We start from the raw sequence: 19,573 nt of genomic DNA, 5'->3' as shown, positions 1-19,573 counted from the left end.
TTCACTTCTGAAGCTGTTCATCAGTTCCTGAAAGACAATGGAATTAAGCATGAGAAGTCTAATCCCTACCATCCTCAATCTCAAGGCATTGTTGAGCGATGTAATCGCACAATAGCTGAAAGATTACGAGCTTACGTTATTGCAAACAGTACTAAAAATCTTAAAAATACTCTCGAAGCATCCCTTTTTGCTATCAATACTTCCATTCATAAAATCACTAGATTTTCACCTTACTTTTTAGTCTATGGAAGACATCCAAGAAAACCTTTGGATAATTTACTAGAATTGCCTGATCAGAACTATTTTAATGTTAATGAAGCTAGAAAGTTAGCTTATGCTCGACTTCATGCTCAGCAAATTTACCAGATTAATAGAACCAGAAAGCTACATCAATCCTCTCCATATCGAGAAGGAGATTTTGTATTTGTTAAAAACGAATCAGTTGATTCCTCAATATCTAAAAAGCTACGCGAAAAATTTCATGGCCCTTATCTAATTTGTGGTCTTCAAAAAGGATCTTTACTGCTCTTAGATTTAGATGATCTTGGTATTTTCAGTGCCAATGTATCTAACACTAAACTCTACCGAGGAGAACTAACAGAAAAAATGATAAAATTGAAAAACCAATATTTCCATCCAGATACTTTCCTTGAAAATGAAGATTTCCATTTACCTTCATTAGATTCAGAACAAGATTCAAATTCAAATTCAAATCTCGATAATTCATCATTATCTAATGAAAATGACTCAACTTCATTCTCAGAGGAAAGCTCAAGCTCAGTTCCTAAAGCCAGTAATTCAAATTTTTCCCCTTCTTCTAAACCCAATTCAGATTCCTCAATTTACCCAAATCCATCACTAAGTGATAATGACTTTGATTTAGAGTTAGAAATAGAAACTCAAACAATTCCTAAAACCATTGATTCTATGGAATCCTTTCAACAACCAGAACCTCCGCTTATAATTCAAAAAGATGAAATTAATTTAAACAAATTTTTAACCTTAAATTTTGAGTCTCCATTAACCCAGAATACTTCAATCTCTAAAGAGATATTAACCCATAAAGAAAGCCCAGATAAACATTTATTTCAACCCCAAATCTCTAACGAGATATTAGATTCAGAATCTTCTTCAGATAATCAAAATAAGAATAAATTCAAACAAAATCCAGATTATTTAAATCAACAATTTCCCTCTATAAATAAGAAATCAAAAACTAAAAGAAAGTATTTAACCGCAGACAGGGAAATCTCCAAACAAAAGCAAAGCTTAACTAATCTGTCAAAAGATAAGATAATAACCAGGTCCCAGACAAAAGGCGCCAAAGACCAGAACAAAGAAAAGGCTAGTAACACTTATGTGTTATACACTTGCTTTATCTCATCGGTTAATCTAAAAGAAAGTGTTAACTGTCCCAGACAGAGATCCGTATCAACCAATGAGAGTCAACTTTCACATTTAGGGAAAATCAATTTTTACCCCCTTTGCGACAGTGTTAAGACAGTGGAAAAATTAACTTCTTCACTTTTAATTTCGACTTCGCTCAGTCAACTTCAAAGCTTTAGCTTTATCTCATTCTCGTTTTCTGCCTTAAGTTTTAGATTTGTTCAAATCTTTCTTGAAAATTTTCAAAGTTTTAAATTCTTAAATTCAACATTCCGTACTGTTCAATATTTTTGGTCACTCATCCTAAGTTCATCAAAATTCCATTCTTCCCCTCTTCTTTCAAACAAACCTTTCATCCATCTATTCCCAATTATTTTTAATCAGTTCCACCAAATATTCCCTCCGATTATTTTTCAAAATATCCAAAATCTCCCATTATCTTTATCAAGATATCCTAAAACTCCAAGTTTCCTTTCATTCCAAACTTTCCAAGTTTCAATTTCAATTGTTTCACCAAAGTTGCTTTATTCTCAAACTATTCCAAGTTCCTATTCAATCTTAACTATTAAAATGAATCCAGTTAAATCTACTTTGATTGAAAAGATAATGCCTGATGGCTCTGTAGTGCGAGTTCCTACTCCACATATTGTTGTTGATCAGATACGATCACCATCGCCTATTCCTTACAATCTTTATCCAGACAAAGATTTAGTTCGTGCATCTTATACCGATGATCCTGATACCATTATCATGGTTCCCAGAAGAGTTAATTTAACTCGAGTTCGAGCGCCGATTCATCAACTTCATATTCAAGGTGTTTCCTCAACTTTACCTTCTGCTTCAACTTCAGAAACTGATCCTAGAGATCTTCCACCTCCGCCACCAAAGAACACTAAATACACGAAAGAAAATTTCGATTTTGGTTCCTGTCTTTTATCTGATAGTGACGACGAACTTCAAGCTACTCGCGGACTCAGACCTCCAGTCAAATCAGTAGATCAATCTACTTCTTCCAATGTTCCTTCAACCTCTGGTCAATCTTCAAACATTCCTCAGACCTCTGGTCAACCTCTCAACACTCCACAAACTTCTGCTCAATCAAAAGCTCCTGAAACGGGTGAATCTTCTAAAGCCTCTCAAATTCCTGGTCAACTTCCTCCAATCCCTCCGACTCCAAAATTATGTCATACTGGTTATATGGATATGCGTCAAGATCCAAACCCTGATCTCAATAAATTCAAAATGCCTAAAATTCCTGAGAAACGATCTTCTGAATCAAAAGATTCTGGTCCTGGACCTATCAAGAAACCAATCGCTGGTGCTATTGATCCAAATTCATTAAAAATTACTCCTTATCATTCGGCAAGTAATCCTAAGCAACTTGACAAAACCATTCCGAGTCTCTTTTCAAATCCTTTTCCTAAACCTTCATCTCAACGGCCTCAAAGTTGGCCTCAACGATATCTTAGACCCTCCGACTATCCTTTTGAACCTAATCAATATCCCGCTCCTTTACCCACTGCTCCTCCTCATGATTGGTTATCAAACGAACGTTTTTATGAAATTAAAGAAATAGTTCAACAAAAGGCTAAAGCCTTCTCAGAATTGAAAAATAAATTTGAGCTAATGATAAGAGAAAAGTTGTATCTCAACTTATACAATGACAAATCAATCAAAAGCGTTCCTCTTCCACCTATTCCTCATGGCATTACAATTGCCCAAGTTACTAATACTGAAATTGATGCTATCGAACAACTCATTAGATGCTATTTCTGTGAGCAAATCGCTCTTGAACCTCGTGAGTGTAGATCGTGCAAGAGTTGCTATTGTCATCCTTGTATCATCTGGTTACGAGAATTAGTCACAGTTTTAGGTCTCTTTCCGCTTCATCATCCACATCAATTTCTGTGTATCCTTCCTCCTTGTGTTAAATACTATGCCCCTAAGGATGATTATCCTTTTTACCAATTACTATCCAATGAAGAAACCCTTAATTCTTATAATAGATCTACCTTTCGCTGTAGACGAACTTTATGTGGTGAAAACTTCCCTCCAATTCATTTTACTCAACATGAACAAAAGTGTAGAGCAGGACTTCTCATTGAAGAGTTTGACTTCAATGTCAATCTCCCATTTGTTTCTAACCCCATTAGGGAAGAACTAACTAGAGCTCCAAAGAGCATTGCAAACTTTTTACCCTCACACTTAAAAACAGGAGAAGTAGCTTATCCTGAAAATCAGAATTCCCATCCAAATCGATGGTATGAAAAAATGAATTTATGGGCTTGTTTGTCAAGCATGAAGGATGAAAATCCTCAAGATCCCCTCCTTAATCCAGTAGCAATTAGATCCATTGCTAAATTTTCCTTAGGCTTTTGGGATTCAACCAAACGTCTCCAAGATCCTACTCACCCTATTAGCGAAGGTGAAGAATTCATACAAGATGTTGTAGGATTCGAACCTATTTTCGGTGAAAAACCGGATCCTTCCATTTATCCTCCTCGTCCTCGAACCATAACATGGTCCCGAGTCCCCTTCTACCTCTTGTCTGACTCTGAAGAATGGGTTCAAGTAGCTATTGGACTACCGCCTAGATACAATCAACATTATCCTAAAAACATTCCTTCTGATGCAAGTATGGAACCTATGCCATTCATTAGAATCGATCCTTTAGCGCGGGTATCTCCTCAAAGACAAGACGAAATAATCAAATCTGCTAAAACAATATTCCCTTCATTACGAGAGATAAGAAGATCTTCGCCTGGTCCAACCTCACCAAATCAAAATGCATTAAACAATCGGCGAAATAAAGCAGAACTAGCAACGCGAGAATTTCATCGACTTACTCAAATTAACATGCCTAAATTGCATAACAAGACTGAAAGGTTGATTCAAAGAAATCTTTCAGAACATCCTAATCCTGAAACTACCTTTGCTATCCACATGGCATACTGTCGAATCGAAGGTGTTAAAGTTCATTCAAATGAAGACGCTCTACGCCCTCGACCAGTATGGGTTGTTATCGTAGATGGCTTTAAAAACATAGTTTTCGAGTCACAACTCACTCATTCAATATGATAATATCGCTCGTATGGACACAAGATTTCATGGACTCACTCATCGTGATTTAAGAAATGCAAAAACTTTCATGGCTGTTAAAGATCAAATCTTAACATTCTTCTTGGTAGCCACTCAAATAGTTGGCTCTGGACTCATAAACATGTTACACTCTTTAGAGTTATCAACTTATGAGATTTCACAACTGAAGCCAAAGCTTCGTGAAATAACGCAATTCTTCTCGCCTTATCTTGAATCTCCTGCCTCTCTCACACTCATCTCATTCTTAATCTTCCGTGGATTCGTAATTCGTTCAGGTGCACACTCTCCAGCCTTAGAAGCCATAACTGGCATGAATCTTTACATGGCCTTTTGGAAAGAAATTGAAGAAATGGCTCGTAAATTTTATGGTATACACCATAGTAATATGGCTCACACTTGTGGAAATGCAGCTGTCTCTAGACTCTTACAACGCTATTCATATCGAGTTCATCATGGTGAAGCTAATTGGCCTGATGAATGGGCTTATGTCTTAAGACGTAACAATCCTGACTTCAATCGTCAATGCGTTGACCCTGCCTCTCATCCACCTTCTGAATATGGTTATTCCAGTTCGGATGGAAACCTTTCCACACACTCTGACTCTGCTGAATCTGTTTCAATTAGATCTGAACGATCTTGTCATTCCCAACATTCACAGAATTCACATCATTCAGAACACTCTCATCACTCTCAGCATTCAGAACACTCTCATCACTCTCAACACTCGGAACACTCCCACCATTCTCAACAATCACAACGCTCTCAACATTCAAATCATTCACAGCGTTCAAATCATTCTTACCATCCACTTCCTGACTTTATATCTATCCATTCCTCACAGTCTCCATCTTCAAATAATTCAACTCCTCCGCCTTATATTCCTCCAGCTCCTGATACTCGACCTAGACCTGTAATCGAATATCCTTTAATAGACTTATCAGATGACTCTGATCCTGAGCCCTCACAAGAAAAGCCTGAACCACAAGAGATTCTTGAACCTCAAGAAGTTCCTCAACCTCAAGAAGCTGAAATACACTTTGTTAGACCGTGTATATCCAGATCACTTCCTTCAATTCTTCAAGCAGTTGAAATAGAGTCTGACTCTAACTCAGATGTTGTATCAGAAGTTCCTTCTGTTACTCAATCAGCTCCTGCTTCTCCAGCTTCTCCACTTCATTTACCTCAATTTCCTCCTCCAGCAATTGAATTATACACTCCTCCTGGCTCAATTTATTCAAATCTTACTCGCTCTGTCTCTACTGAAACTGAATCTTCATTCAGAGATGATGATTCTGAATACAAAGGATTCACTTCTGCATCTCAACATTCACAATCACAATCAGCAGCTTCATCTATCTCTGGAAGTAATCAACACTCTCGCTCTGCATCTGAATCTTCCTCATCTGACAGTCCCCCTGATGCTCCTCAGCCTCAGCCTCAACCTCAAAGAATTGTACAATACCGGATTCCTCCTTCACCATTCAAGCGCAGAACCATCCAATATGAATCAGATTCATCCAGGATGACAACAAGTTCTCAAGGAACCTTCACATCAACTGGATCATCATCATCTTCAGCCTCAACAATTATTCATAATTTAGATTATAACTCTCCTTCTCAGGTCCGATCCCACCTATTTTACCCGACAAGACAACAATCTCCATCTCAAGATTCCCTCGCAACTCATAAACCCAATTTCAATAAGGGATCAAGGTCTTCAATCCGAGGAAGTGAAGGGTAGAAAAATGAACTTAATGAAATTGTTCAATGATTTGCTCTATTCCTTAAATCTTTAGATCTTCAATTGTTTTATTTTAACCTTTTCAGCCTTCATTACAGATAATTATTCAGTTAAACTCAATTGCTAAAGCAATATATTTATCTAATCATTAATTGATATTCAGATTTAAATTGTTAAACATTCCGAATTCAGAAATCTTAAATATTGTAATCAAAAAGAGCGAATCAAAGTTAAGCCGTAAAAACTCTAATTTTAAAACTGACAAATTAAGAACCATAAAGAAAGAGATGGTAAAATCACTCTCTTTTTGAGGTTAATTTTCAACTCTGTCTCCTCTCTAAAGATAATCCTTTTACATTGTCAAAGCTATGGTTATCTCTTTGGAGATGTGACTAAAAGCCAATATGTCTAGGGACATATAAGAGTTAAAGCTGTGTAGCCTTTACCAGTATAAAATCTTAAGATTGAAAACAACTCTGTATCATACTTTGATACCATTACCAAATCTTAAGACAAATGTCGACAGACTTCTTTTTACTCTTAATTTTGATTCCCTCCAAAATTCACTTCTTTGTTTTACATTTAGTATAAAACCTAAAATTTCATTCTTATTCTTTACATTCAATATTCCGTATTGGTGTCTTACTCTACTCAGTATTCATTATTGAAGCTATTTTGTTTAGTTCAATAAAGTCTTATTGAAGTCCTTATTTTAAATGTGTTAAACTGTTCACCTCTCAAGTCTTACTTTGAAGTTAACTAAATCTTACAGTCTCAACTATTCCTATTCTTAACTCAATAAAGTTATCCCTAAAACTCAATACTAGTGTATTATTCGTGTTGTCATCTCTATCGAGATCTTAAGGTAATTTGGTAACAACAGAGTGAACATTGTCGATCCATGATACAACCTCAACACTTGTAGTGAAAGCAAGTGGGCAATCTTCTCTCAGATTTCCGTAACGAAACCTTTCAAATATGAAACGATAAAAGGTAAATAACTGGATAAAATGAGTTGACCAAACCACAGGTTACCGCTAATCAACTTTACCATTAAATACAAACACATATTTCATAAGGTTATCTGATTATCTCAATACAATTGATAAACATGATAGACTGATGAAGAGTCCAACATTCAACTGAGCCATCAAATGATGAATTTCAGCAGCAAAACTCTTTTACCAAACTTTTCAAACTTGCTAACAAAAAAGTTTCTCATTCTTGTTTTCAAAAAGCCTTCGAGAATCGAAAAATTCTGTAAACGTTTATCGACTCTTTTAGATCAAACAAATCGGTAAATTTTTCTATTCACCAAAAGATTGACCAAAAAATATGAACTCAATTCAAGCTGAGCAAATAAACCATTTTTACGCAGTTTTCTTAATGATCAATGGTTAAAGAAGCAAAAAGTTCATTTCAAAGCAAGAAAATACAGAGAACAAGAAAATAAATAAATGTTTGATTTCGTTTCATTTTCTTTCTCAACCTTTTTTTTACTTTCAGCTATCATGTACTTGATGCACAAATAGTGATATTTGATGGCATCCAAATAGATGATAGTTTTCATGATAAAGTTGACAATTTATTTGGCAAACAAAGACGAGCAAAAGAGACTCGACAATTTTCATCAGTTATTAAAGCTCAACGCGCTTCTCAGTCTTTTTCATTTTAATAAAGTAACAATAAAAGTTTACTCAATTCAAGGTTCATCTTTTTTCCCTCGTTTAAACTTGTAAAGCAAATATTACTTGAAAATCAATCATCTATTAATTTCTAATATCACATTGTTATATCTTTTACTTTGATCGGAAGTTTACTTTTGACTTCCTCAATTTGGAAAGTTTTTTCTTCTCTTTTTCGCATCACTTTGCTCTTTGCTTCCATGATGAATTTCTTGTTTTCTTGTTTACATTTGATTCTTTAGCCAAAAACAAACTCATCATTTCGATACTTGCTCATGAAATTTTTTCCTTCTCTCGAATTGATCAATGAATTCAATTTCTCATATCATATAAATTATCAAATATCAATCATTTTCGCTGAACGAAAAGGCAAAAACAAAAGTGAGAATAAAATGATCTTTTTCTTCTCTTGCCTTTTACTCTTTTTTTTCTTCCTGCGACTCCAATTTTCCACGCCATGTTGTTAATGATATAAATGAATTGTCTCATGATGTTGTTTCTTGTTTCATCTGACATGAACTTCAAAAATGAATCAAACATTTCTCTTGATGAGAGAGAATGATGAAGAAGAAGAAGGCAAAAGGAAGAGACAAAAAGAGAAGCAAAAAAACAACACTTTGAAAGGTCGGTTAAACTCTGGTTGGAGCTCTTGAAGAAGATGGGAAAAGAGTGAGAATTTTTGATGGTGATGACGATGATGATCAATTTCATCGTCATGATGGTTGCAGTAGGAAAAGAAAGAGAAAAGAAAAATAATCGGACGAAAGTGACAGAATTTTTAGGCTCAATTTATCCTCTCTTTTAGCATCATTAACTTCTGAGATTGTGTTGTCCTTCCAGTCTCTTCCTCTCTCCAAGTCACAAATGAACCTAAATTTTATCTCTTCTTTGGTAAACAGTTTTCACAAAGCTTTCCAATCCTTCCATTATCATCATCATCATTTACTCTTGCCTTCAACTTTTAAATAATAGTTAAACAAGTTTCTAAAAAATAGATTATTTTCATCATTCCAATCATTTTCACTGCATGCAAATCAACTGACCGATCCATTTAAAAGAGTTTAAAATTCAATCAGTTTCATGGAAAAGGAATTTAATGAAAGTTTGAAAAAATTTTCAACTTAATGTTCACCAAGTTCATCTTAATGTTTAGCTTTTCATGAAAAATCATCTTTTCTTTGGATACTTTGTCAACTTTTTTTTCTCTCCATGAAATTGACAGTTTAAAAGGGAAATTTTCGTGAAAACATTTCGCGAATCTTTGCGCTTTTATCGGTAAAAGCTTTTATTCTAGCAGATTAATTTTGCCCATTTTTCTTGTTCGAAAGGGAAAATTGCATATTCTTTTTTCTCTTTTTCTTCTTTTTCTTCTTCTTCTCTGGTTCAAGACTGAAACTTATTGAGAGCTTAATGAATCCAAATGGTTTAACCTAATGGTTAACAGGCAAAGAACCTTATCCTTTACTGTTCATCAATTAGCAATTAAGTTCAAATGATAATCATAATCATTTGTTAGTGTGAGCATACAAATGGAATGGGAAAATGTATAAATATATGGTAAAGAGAGAGAATCGGAGAAAAGAGAAGAAAAGAAGAAAACATTAATCTAATGAGATGTTACCTTAATAGCATTTACCTTTATCTTTCCCAAGCAAACGAAACAATTATAATGATAATATTAATGATGATAATTTCTCACTATTGAATAACATATTATTCCAGACTATTGAATAACAATGATTAATTTGGATTTTAAACCCTCAAAGTTTTTTCTCTCTTTCGTTTCATCAAAGCAAATGTACAAATGAGAAAAATGAGTTTCTTACGTCTAATCCAAAGAAATTTATTCTCTATGAATAATTGTTATTCGAACCAGTTCTGGTTGAAATGAACAATTAGATTAATTGAAGTGCATTGAGCTATGAACAAGAGAAGCAAAACTTTCGAAAATTTCACAAGTTTCTTTTCTCACAACTTCGAAAAATGTTTTCATACGAATTTCAATTCTGAGTCCAGATTTTTCACTCTTGTGTTCCAAATAAAATTGCTCGAAACTTTGAAACCACTTGAAACACTCTTTTTCATGGAATAAAATTTTGTCGAAAATTCTTTTTGTGGTAAATTGGCGCATTCAGGGAACATTGACTTCAAGAGTCGATAAATGTTTATCAATGTTAATTGATATTTTTTAATGAACTTAAGATGGAACAAGTTGAGTGTTGAAAATTTTCTTCTTTTCACTCTTAGCGTAATTGCTATCGCTATTATTAAATAAAGTTAGACGCTTTACTCTTTTTTTCCTCTCCGCTTCTGGATAAGTGATGAGTTTTGTGATAACAAGTGAAGTTTACTATTTTTTCATTCCTTAAATAACTGTCTAATTAAAGTCACTTGCTCAATTAATTTGTATCAGTTTCATTTTTTTCTCGTTATTTATCTTTTTTTTGCTTCTAAATCTTTTTTTTCTCTCGTACTTTTTTTTCCATCCTTTCCTTTATCCTTATTACATTGCCTTCATTTTCCATCTACTTCTTTATAACTATTATTCTTATCATTTCACTTGAATGATCTTTCAGATAATAGTTCTAAATAATCTTACCCTGGTTATGTTGAAATTATTTATGTGAAAAAAAGAAAGGCTGAGTGAGAAAAAATCGATTTTGGATTGTGGAAAAAGAAAAGAGAAGAGAGAGAAAAAAAGGAAAAATCGAAAAACTCGAGTTGAATAAACAAGTTTCAAAATTAACTTGTAAACAACCCTTTACTATTCACCCCCAACTTGGCGTTTAAAGAAAGTGGAAAACCATTTTCACCTTTTGCCTTTCATGTCACCAAATTGATTGATTGAAAAATCACGAGTAAATAAACTTTTCAACCATTTAACTCGACGATCAAGTTGAACAAGTCAACACTCTTTGCCTGCCAACTTTACATTAAACATTCAATTTCATTTAAACTGCATTTAACCTTTTCTCAAGCCGAGATTTTCATTTGCTTTTAATCGATCCATTTATTGGCCAATTGCCGGTCAATACACTGGAGATTATGGATGAAATTGTTTCCACTTTTTGGGAGTGAAACTTTACTCGGGAAAAGCAAGTCCAAGCCCATAATTATCGCACAAGTTAATACATTAGAATCATTGTTCACTGAATGGGAACAAGCAGGAAGACGTAAATGACGTAAAGGAGGAGAAGAGATGAGGTTGAAAGAAAAATTAGAAAAGAGAAGAAGAGGAAAAAGAAGAATTTTTTTTCTTCATCTTTTTCTTCTTCTCTCCTGTAAAGTGTACTATCTAAACATCAGCATGATAGCACAGTTTGGAGAGACACTAACTTGGAGTTTTTGCTTTCATCAGTGGGAGGAAGTTAACCATCAAGATGAGCCAGTCGATGTAATTAGCAAGTTTGCAGCAATCATAAACAGAAGTCTAAAATAATTCAACTCTTTTGTTTGGATAACAAGAGTTGCAGGAGAAAATGAAAAAAAAGAGCAACAACCTTGAAGCAAACCATTAATAATTGAGAAAATTCTGGTAAGCTCAACAACTGGAAAGAATTTTGTTTGAAAAAAAAGAGATTCGCTTTACATGGATTCTCGTTTCAGTGAGGCTCATTAGTCGAATTCGCTTTTTTTCATGGAAAAAGAAAAATTTCTCCAATTTTACAAGTTCTGATATTGATTTTCATTGGGAAACTGCAAGTGTTGAAATTCGAGTCTTTCAATGTGACTTGCTTTTCTTTCTCATGTCAGCCAATTTGTTAATCACTGTTGGATTCCAAGTAAAAAGATTAACGTTCAACTGAAGATGAAATGAAAGTTTTCGTTGAGCAAGAACAGAGTGACAAATGAACTGAGTGAGCAGAAAAGGTGAAAGAAGAAGAAAAAGAGAAAAGTTGCTTTCAAAGTTTTACAAGAAAACTCATGATGAAAAATATAACGAATGGTGAAACCAAAATATTCTGGTTGAATGATGTTTACTATTCCCTGTAGGTTGACTTGTATGAGAATTAAATGAACTGTAATTTATATTAAATAGTCACATTTTCACATGAAATAAGCTTTTCATTGAAAGACAAAAAGTCAAATCATTTACAGTTTAAACCATTTTTTTGTTTCATTTTTCATTGCTTTGTGATTGCAAACTCTTTTTTTTGCACCCATTCTTGCTCGTCTTTACCAGATTATTCTGATCGTGAAATAATCAGTATTCTGTGAATAATTTTCCCAACTGATATTAATTTAACTTTTTATAATCATCAGTGAATGTTAATAAAACTCGAGCAAATTACGAAAATGCTTTTTGTCTTTTTTTTCCTTCAATCGTTTGTTGGATAATTTAATAACAGGGTTACATAATTTATATCATTTGCTAGATAATATCATTGAATGTTAATATTTTTTGTCTTTAGTTTTGCATACCAAATGAATGGAATCAGTTTAAAGCAATTTTTTTCGCCAAACATGAAATTCTGAGATTTTTGTACAAAATTTTGTTTCTCCATTCAGTTTCATCAGATAACAAAGAAAAGTTAGACTTTGATTAATCTAATTGGAATAAAAAGTCGGAGAATGTTTTGCAAAATTTTTCAGTCTAAATTATTCATTTCATTGGGTAAATTTTTAATGTCATTGGCTGAGTTTTGTGGTGAAGCTTGAAAAAGTGCAGACTGAAGTTGCTGGATACTGAGCATGTTGCAGTTGTAAATGATTGTCAAGATTAAATGGGGAAATTTATTGTGAGAAGAAAAGGTTTTTGCGACGGAAAAATATGAAAATGATGAATGGAAAGAGATAAAGGATGAAACAGAGTTGGAAATGGGAATCCGATAGGATAAAGGATTCTCTTATTGAAAGACATTTCTGATAAATTAACCAGATTGCAATGGTAAGGAAAGAAATTGTGAAGAGAGAAAAAAAGGTTAATATCGATGTAATTCATTTAACATGACACTGAACACATTGACATTATTCTGACAGAAATGTCAGCTTACGAATCAACATAAAGGTAGAAAAGGGTTTCGAGTTTAATTGAGAGTTTGATTGGGAGTTAATATGCAGTTGGCACAGGGAGTTGTACTGGGAGTTCACTGGGAGTTTAGTTTATAACAAGTTGATATTATAACAAGAGCATAAAATTTGTTTGCTAAATAAAGGAAAACAACTGAAATTGAACTTTTCTAATCAACATTAAGATGTATACTAAACGAAATGCGAATGACATTAGTTCTGTTATTGTTTTCATTTTTTGTATCAACATTATTGCAATTAAAGCCATTATCATTATAATTATTGATGATCCGTTTTCTCGTTACTTTTTCTTCCATTATCATGATAATGTTTTCAGACACAATTTCATATTGTTATATTACATTTTTTCCGTTGTTTCTTAATTATTCCATCATTCTATTTGCGTGTTTTCTTAACTATTATCCTATCATTAGAACCATTATGGTAATGCTTGTAAGACATTAGAAGAAAAGAAAATTAAAACCATTTTAACCTCAAAATTATTAGCTGAAAGAAAATAGAAATTCATATAAAATTCTTTGATAAATTGAAGCTGTTTGAAGAAAGAGAAATTTTCTTTAACAATTTTTCGATGAATTTAATACTCGATTCTGGCTTTTCTTATCTTTGCATTTTCTTTCTGTTGGTGAGTTATTGCAAGTTGAGGACAGGTTGAGCAATTTGAATATGAATTTATGTGAATTGGAAAGCTAATTTTAGACACTTTCGATGTTCAGTTATTTGGAGAAATTTCGTTTTTCTCTTTTGACTTGTGTAGACACATGGAATGGTATCAATTTATTCAATTACAAGACTAGATGAGGTTGAAAGACAAGATTCATTTTCAGTAAAAGCATGGCTCAACATTGAATCGTCATTTCACTATTGAAGTGATTTTTTCTTCTTCTTTCGTGTTGAGAGTTTTTGCTGCTCTTTGATTTGTCATTTGCATTTTATCAAGTGAACAGTTGAAAGTTACCAAGTTTAATTAACTGTTAACTTGGTCAAGAAAATTGTTCATCATGAAATGGACAAGGCAAAAAGTGGAGGAAAAAAGAAGGAAGAAAAGGGCAAGAAAAGTTTAACCTGAAAATCATTGAGACATTTAGATGGATTCACATTGACAGTTAATTAGAATCAATTGTTCAAGTCAAATTGATTGTGGCTCAACAGTCTAATAATGAGTTCAACACATTCAACACTTCAACTTTCATTTATAATGAAATTTATCAACTCAAACCGTTTCAACAATTTGGGATAAAAGTTGAATCAACATTTTCGCCTTTTAATTGCCATGCCGAGACAACAGCAAAAGGATCAAATAATTGAACAAAAATTGAAAAAGTTTGAACAAAAAAGTTCGAATCGAAAAGATTATAAAATTTTATCCAAAAAGATAAGAGAAAAGAGTAAAGAGAAAATCATCTTTTCCTTTCTTGACCGATTATCCGTAACCAATAAGGCTTCCAGACTCACCAATCTGTGTGATCCTACAAAGTTGGTCTTTTCACTGTTAGATTATATTATCCATCAGACTGTATGAGAAAACTGAAGAAAGGAAAAAAGCCTCAAGGATAACTTGAAAAGAATTGGATAAACTGAAACTGGAGAAATAAGTTCATTTCTTTTGACCGGGAATCGATGGATTTGCATCAGAAAAAAGAAGAAAAAAGTTGCGTCGAAATTAATCAATTGAATTTTGAAACAAACTTTATTCATTTTTGTCAGAAGAAAAGCCGGAAAATCCGATTATTAATATATTGTTGTCATGAGATGAAATGCTGGTAAAGTGAAAATTGATAATCGATAGTTTTACCATTTGATACATTTTTCTTCAACTCTTATTGTTATTCAAATTGCAACCTTTTTGTCTTTTCCCTCAACCAGAGTCACCTTGTCTTTCACTTTTGTGGGCACCTTTTGCCTCGAGAAAATTGAAATTGTCCAATAACTTGACATTTTTGATTCAACTGAAACTTAATGGAAAAAGGTTGGAAAACTTGAAAAGAAGAGAGAAAAAAAACTGATGACCAATGGAGAAACACAATTTTACCTTTTTTTTTCTTCACCAACTTTCCATTCTGTGGTTTCCACTACTGAATATTGACTTTGATGATTACGAAGAGAGATAAAAATGAAACAAGATGTTTACATGATCATGAATTTGAAGAATGGTCTTTATACATTTCATGACAATCATTTTCATTCTTTCATCATCTTTCGCTCTTTGCACAAATAATCTCAAAGGAATTTTCATCTTCTCCTTTTTTTCAAGTCATTTTTCTTTTCTTACCAAACTTTTTCCATCATCCATAATGACATGATAAGGTTGGCAAGAATCACATGAAGAAGGAGAAGAAAAAAAAGAGTAAAACTGAACAGCAACATGAAACTAGAAAATGGAGCGAATAAATTAATCTCTATTGTGATTTAATTTCAACTTTTCCAACAGCAAAAAAATTCTGTCCCTTCATCAGAACATTTTCCCTATTCAACTCAAATTATCGCATTTGTTACTTTTACTGTTGACCAAAAGTTGACTTACAATTAGTTAATTCACTTGGAAAACAGTTGATCTCTTCTTTCAACTGATTTATACCATTTATAGATTATCTGTTTGCATGTTGGCCTTTTGTTTTCTGGTGTAAAAACTGTTGGCTTCAAGTTTCAAGGTTTACATGATTGAACACTGAATCGAGAAATGAAGCAAAACTGACCATTTCAAGTGCAACTCTAAATTGCTTTTTTGACAGCTTATTCACTTTTACTTTACTCTCTCATCAAAATTCATCTGGTCAGCCTAAGATAATTAGTTTCTCATGAAATTGAATCAACATTTTTTTCTCTCTCTTTTCTCTTTTCTCTTATCTTTATTCCTTTTCTCTCTTCATTTTTTACTCTTTTCTTCCTCATCTCTTTTCATCATTTTCTTCATCTTTCTGCTGTTCACTTTTCCACCAACTTTTTCCATGTTTTTATCATTATTATTACAACTATTATTATGCTGTCATATCCAGGCAAACAACTAATAAATCTCTATCAGTTAATTGTTCACTACATTTCATGTTTTTTTATTAATCTTGTGATCTTCCCTGTTCAACCTTGCCTTGCATTTCAAATTTTCAGTACCATTTTTATTCTACATTTCATGATGACTTTTTTCCACTCGCTTTTCTCTATTCAGTTTATTCATTCAACCTGTTCAACCTTACAAAGGGTTTTTCAAAGTTTGCCTTTTTTGACTTTTCCTGTCGCTATGCGCATTTCAATTTTCACTAATGTTGCTCAGCAAAGTCACTCTTTCTTATCCAGTTTGCTGATTTACTAAGTGTTCAATCCAAGTGACTAGGTTAATGCTTTTAGACCAAACCAGAGACAGTCAATAAATGATATTGAAAAGATGGAGAAGAAATGGAAAAATGAAGATAAATCTGGTTGAGATTAACTTGGATTGCGGATTGGCAGCAAAGCAGTCTTGATGTACTTATCAATTTGTACAATTGAGACAATTCTTTGGTTTTATCCGAGAGCTTTAGTCAATTTGGCAGGCGAAACATTCTTAGAATAGAATAAAAGAAACTCAATGTTCCAAAATGTTTATAATTGTGGCAACTAGGTTTATTGATATCGTGGCCAATGTAAAGGCAAACGAGTTAAAAGAAGTTACTGCTGGCTTTTCAACTGCTTCATTTTATCGGCACAATAAAGTTTATTCAAATTAAGTTCATCTTTTGTTACTCATAAGCTGCGTCATTGGTTAAAGTGGATGCCTTGACTTGGTGACATTGAAAATTCTGAGGTAAAGATAATTGATCTTTTTGTGTCACTTATCATTAAACATTTTAAAAGGTTGGAGGCCGATTGATAAGGAAGATAAATCAAGCATACTCATTGCGACTTAAGACTGGGAAAGTTTAGAATGACTCGGTTCAACTACTCAGAAGCACATTGAACATTGAAGTCAACTCACCTTAGTGAACTGTCGAATTTCTTGAGACTGTCGAATTGTTTGACCCGCAAATTATTCCTTGAAATTTTATGATGCAGCTTTTGTTGTTCAAAGATTGAAGATGCACAATTGAATTGGTGAAAGGCGATAAATCTGACGGAACAAGAAAAAAGTAAATTTAATAAGTTGGTTGCTGTAATATTGATATTGAAAGTGTTGCATCAAATGAGTTCGTGACGAAATTGAGAAACAAAAGAATTGAAAAAAGTGGAGTTTAAAAGTGATCAATACAAATACTCTGATTAAGGCTAACTTTGAGTTTTAATCCTGAACCGTTACAGTGCATTGAGTTCAAGATCAAGTTTCATGCAAGCATGATACCAAAGAGAATCAAAATTTTTGATTTCATATTGCTACTGGTAATCGTTTTGAGTAGCTACATAGAATTTCGTTGTTCTTAAATTGTCCCGGTTCTTTATTGTAAAGAGACCAAGATCGTTAACACAACTCTACTCTCTGTGCTTTCTGAGCATCATTCAAAAGGCGTGGAACTTTTGTTGGCCAGTTTTCTCGGACCAATTTGGTTGGAAACAACATCTTGCATGGTGCCGATCGAAATTTTGAACATCGTTGTTGATTCCCGTCTGATTAATTTAGGATCTCCATCTAAGGCCGCTCTAAAGTTTTGCACCAAAGAGGAATAGTCGAACGGCTGCTCCCGTACATTTAAAGTATCCGCAATGTGAAAATCACTCCCAAAAATGGTTCTTTTTCTCCTTGGCGAATAACCATATTAGCTATTTGAATAACTGGATCTTTTTCGGGCTCAGGGAATGTACCTTTTCTGCTGGCACATTTAATACTGAAAGATAGTATTCTGAAAGGTACAACTTTTGCCCATTCACCTTCAGGCGCGTAAGATGCAAACTTGATCCAAGGTGTGTCAAATTCATATTGACAACGAAAATATTTTGCGTCCTTATACGATCTAACTGTGCATTCGCCAGCTGGAAGTTCGATCCAATCAAATCCAACAATTTTGGTGTCAACCATGAAACGAATAAAAAAGACAATGTTTCTTTCAAAGCATTGAATAGAATCTGATAGAAAGCCAAAAACAGCTCGTTATAATGATCGTGCTCAAGAGCTGACCAATTTAGGAAGAGCTACTGTTATTTTGATGAGAGGCACTTGCTCGTTGTTATTAAAACCATACATATTTGCCATTTGAACCAGCTCAACTTGAAGGACAAGTTCATTTATCAGCTCATTTCTGGCATCAGTTAAGGCTAGGGCTTACAATTTTTTCTGGAAGTTCGGTAGTTGCTCTTCTTGAAACCTGGTGGAGCCATTATGTAAAAATATGGATAGAAATCATACATATGTGCCATTACGAAATGACCTTCCAGGGTGACACCGTAGATACGAATGACGGACGCCAGAAAGTTTTAAGCACCAGGAGGATCATCTATATTATCATCGCAGTAATAAGCAATATTAATATTTTGAAAAATTATTGATGATGCTTAGGCGTTGGCCTCAATGAGCGCGCATTAGGAAGAATCCAACGATTGATAGCAGGGTATTTAGGTATCACCTGAACAGGATCTTCAACAGCAGTGAATTTATCTTCTTCGATCACTTCGTCATCCCACATGATGGCTCCGATTGAGTTACCAGCACCAGGCATATCCTCTTTATGATCACCAATATAATCCGTGGCGTTTGTTCAGATGGAGAACTTTAATAACCATTTGAGATAGAACTTATATTTATAACCAAAAAAGTTCGAATATAATATTCAAATATTAATATCCTACCAGATGGGTAACTTGTTGATGTATTTCCTGGATTCTCTGCCGCTGATAATGATGCGCGGATTTTAAATGCTATCCTCAGTAGAGATGATCGGAAGATGAAGTAATTCTTCCACCGAGGCGACTGTTTTATTGTGGACAGAGGTTTGAGAGATTCCAATCATACCCTCCTCCCTACAGAGTTTTAATGCCTGCATTAGCCTCATCAAAATCAAGATCTGGAAGGCGTCAGCAATTCACGACTCAACAAGCCAATCAAACTCGCTTGGCCACAAAAATCCGGTGGATTGTTTAGGCTATGAACGGAAGACTGAAGACTAAGTTCAAATCAATAGATAATGTCCTTCAAAACACGTCTCTATCAGGACATGATGATCGAATGAAGATCATGGGAGCAATCTTGAACCGTTACCATCCTCGTTTCATTAGTGATAGATGAAATGAAAAGATGATTGTTGAAAGTTTTTTGAAAAGGAAACATGTAGATAATCATGTCGGGAATTATATTTTGGACCCCGAGAATAAGCTTGAATGTCAAAAAAGAGACTTGCTGAAGCTTCTGATGATGACTTGTCAGAGTTTCCACGATTATCTTTGGATGACATTTACAGTTTAACGCTCGAGACTTATCAAATCCGAAATATTTATTCTTATATTAATGCTTGCTTCTACCACTGATGATGAAATTCCAATTTTTGTATATACCCAAACAATCAATGTCCCGGACTTGAAAAGATTGTACAGGGCATTTCAGCTAATTTTACCGTTGTATATTGGCTATATCTTTGCCCCTGAGTGACCTTGAGGTAGGATATTTGGTTTATGGAAAATTAAGCGATACTCAATTGTCATATTTCAAGGTCAAGGTCATTCAAGGGCATTGGGT

General features: G+C 33.8%; 1 protein-coding gene across 2 annotated transcripts in view; it reads right to left on the bottom strand.

Moving 5' to 3' along the window:
* Positions 1 to 19,573, bottom strand: part of LOC107361387 (protein turtle-like) — a 163,946-nt gene that overhangs the window by 130,113 nt on the left and 14,260 nt on the right. For both annotated transcript variants that reach the window (XM_089266835.1, XM_015928210.3), the window contains exon 2: positions 16,892 to 17,023. The gene's annotated coding sequence lies outside the window, so the exon portion shown is untranslated. The remainder of the gene's footprint in view (positions 1 to 16,891; positions 17,024 to 19,573) is intronic.

The sequence above is a fragment of the Tetranychus urticae genome, chromosome 1 (genome assembly GCF_039701765.1).
Source record: "Tetranychus urticae isolate SD_2017Ah chromosome 1, NJAU_TeUrti_SD_1.0, whole genome shotgun sequence".
NCBI classification, from domain to species: Eukaryota; Metazoa; Arthropoda; class Arachnida; order Trombidiformes; family Tetranychidae; genus Tetranychus; species Tetranychus urticae.
Note: the sequence above shows the minus strand (reverse complement) of the source record. Positions and strands in the feature narration are given on the sequence as shown.